We start from the raw sequence: 3,257 nt of genomic DNA, 5'->3' as shown, positions 1-3,257 counted from the left end.
TCCAAAATTGCTTTGCTCTATTTTCCGACATAAGTAATATCTAAAGTAAAAACAAAGAGCTGCACTACTGGCAGGGCTGGTCTGAGAGAAAGCTAAAATTCATGAATCACATGAAGCAGCAGCACATTTTTCTGCCCAAAAGGCTCGGAGGAGAAAACAAACACACTCCCTTGACCTTTCCGCAACATTTGTCCCATCTCTGTTGTCTCCCAGCAAGATGTTTTGAAAAGAAACAGTAAAATGTCTTCACACGTTCTCCTCATGGTGTGTAGAAAGCTAGTGTGTGACTAAGACAAACAAACTGGGGCTTCACATTCAGACTTAAAAAAGTTACATAATAACAATCTTATTGGAATTATGTACTTTTCAGTGAATGTCTATGTTTCTGCATTGCCCGTGGCATCGTCAACTTATGAACGCAACTGAAATGGAAAGGGATAGAGAATACTTTTTGTGTCGGAAACTAAAGGATTCAGGCTTTCAAAAGAGCCCTGAGGTTGGCGGAGTGGGGGGAGCCCTGAGGGCCCCAAAATGACCTGGACCGGCCCTGGAACAAACCAAGAATGTGCTTCACTTTTAAGTAGTGCTCAGTTTGTCTACGGTAGGCAGAAATATTAATAGAGGTTTTTCAGTAGCTTATGTAATTGGTGTAGTCAGGTTTTCGTTTTTTATATTTCTGAATTCTCAATTAATTACGGATGGTCCAATCTCATAGCCTGGCTTACACCAGACTAAAATCACAAGTGATATTTAGTCTGGGGACCACCAGTTCATTTTCTCGTAGGAGAGGTGTGGTTTACGATCGTCCATAGTCGTCTATTGGGCGATACGGAAAAAAATCACGCGTCTGCACGTAGCCACAGCCAATCGTATCATCGTATGAGATGACGTATGACGTACCTGCTGTAAACTTTTGAGCTTAACTATTTAGAACAAGGTCCAAAGCTTGATCGAAAAATAGCATCGCGTCTGCTGCTGTCATGTTGGATCCGTAAATAAAAGTTTTTTTATATATCCATAAATAAACTACAAGCTTCCGTATATCAAATAGCTCGTCATCATCTTGCCGTCCCTCCTCGTTCTGTGATTGGTTCCCAAATCCATGCGAAGATTTCGGCCATGGTCCCCAGGCTGCTGTGCAATTCGAAATGATTCGAGCGCACGCAGCAGCATGGCATTAGCCAGGTTACCAATCTCATGCCATACAATATCTCTTGAGGGGCTACTCTATTGTTAGAATAAACAATCAGCATTTTCCAAAAGATTAAGCCTATTTTAGTGTTTAAAATGACTAATATCATACCATATTGTAAAAGTCTTGGATGATTCATTTTTTCACCTCAAATACAACTTTATTAAGACATGTCATTGACAAACCATGTGACGAGTCTTGGCCTTTATCTTGCTCGTCTTGTCATAGGTCTGTAGCTGTGATTGTGTGAGTGGGTGAAAGCACAAAGCCCTGGTGATAGTGCGTTTGATGGAGGTCAGATGTTCTTCACTCCCGCAGCCCATGCTCTCCACCCCTGGCCTGTGCACCTGACCTCAGAAAACCCTTCCAGGTCATGGGCCAAAGCATGGGGATGAGCGCGGATCTGCTAGTGACAGGTAAGCTGTTGGAAACAGGCCTGATCTCTTTATACAGCTTACGGCGGACAGCGTATTAAAACGAGGAAGCGACATACTGACTAAATGAGTTGACCTAAAACCCTTGGGTCACTGACCCCCCTCTGTGTTCCCTTGTGTGTGCTGCTGGGTGTCCACCCCCACACCGCGAACTGTTGTCTCGTAATGCCTTGGCTTTTTTTCCCAGGCAATGAAAAAGTCAGCTGATCCTGCTGGCTTTTGTGATAAAAACGAGCCTGAAATCCTCCACGCGCTGCACAAGCGGAATAATGTGTGCTAAAGTTAAAGTGATGCTAATTTCAAATCAATGTTACTCGAGCTAACCAACACACTCACTTATTAACAGCTTGGTTAATGCAATGTTCTGATAATACAATAAATGATAACAGAGTGTGCCTTAAAAGCATACAATATTTACTGTATGTATATTTTCTTGATTTAAGGCAGTGCCCATTGGCCACGAGATATACCCTATCCTACATAATCATTGACGGAGAATGTAAATGTGTATGTCACACTTCTGTAGACTGCGCAGTGTGTCGGGAAAACGTTCATTTCCACCGGCACCGCCCAAACCGGAAACCGCAAACGCGATTGCGCTTTATATTATAAGATGAGGCGGCAGTGGCTCAGATGGAAGAGAGGACCGTCTTCTAACCGGAAGGCTTGCAGTTCCAATCCTGACTCCTGCAGGTGTAGGCTGGTGCTGTGTCCTGGACACTTCACCTTGACCGTGTGAATGCAGTGAGGGAGGTGGTCGGAGGGGCTGATGTTGCAAATTGGCAGCCTCGCTTCCGTCAGCTTACCCCAGGGCAGGTGTGGCTACCATAGTAGCTCACCAACACCAAGCATGAAGTGAATGAATAATGACCACAGTGTAGTGCTTTGAGAAACTGGTTAAGCGTGTGAAGTGCAATACACGTTTAATACATTATTATTAAATCTAAGGTTAGTTTGTGCTGTTGCTGGACTTTCACACAAACCACTCACTTTGATTTATAAATCATCAAAGTGATGATGAATTTAAGCTTCATATTTGGGTCAAAAGTTGAATTGTACTTTGGATAAAAGTTGTCTGTTCTTCAGTGGTGGGAGCTGGTGGGAGCATGAGGAAACGTGTGTTGTGTTAAATGCAGATCTAAGGAGTCACCCCGAGGTTAGCACTGCCTTATAGTTAAAAATCCTTTGATGAACTCTGAGGCTTAACACAGATCTAAGCAAAGATGGAATGATAATTGTATCATGTGCTCTAATGGCCTCCATTACAACAATGGCAGGGGTGACCCTGAGGTGCTGGGGGTGCGCAGCGTGGGCCTCTTCTCCCTGACCTTTGCTCGCTAAAGGGCAGAGCGATGCAGGAGTCATGGCAGCTCGTCTGGCGCTGTGAACTCTCCATTCAGAGGCTAACACAACAGCCAGGCTTCCCCCTGACCCGTGGGTGTGACACTCAACCTTTGCCTTAACCTCCTGACCGGTCCCAGCTGCACTGGACCGGCCCAGGACGCTCAGGGCACCGGGTCAGGAGCTGTGATTGAGAGATGAGTGAGGAGATAGACACATAAATGATGATGCAGCCTAACTGAGGTCAGAGCAAAAGGCACATGGCTCAAAGTGTTAGCTTTGTTTTAGGA

Source organism: Gobius niger (assembly GCF_951799975.1).
Source record: "Gobius niger genome assembly, chromosome: 17".
In the NCBI taxonomy this organism is placed as follows: domain Eukaryota; kingdom Metazoa; phylum Chordata; class Actinopteri; order Gobiiformes; family Gobiidae; genus Gobius; species Gobius niger.
This window is presented reverse-complemented; position numbering follows the sequence as displayed.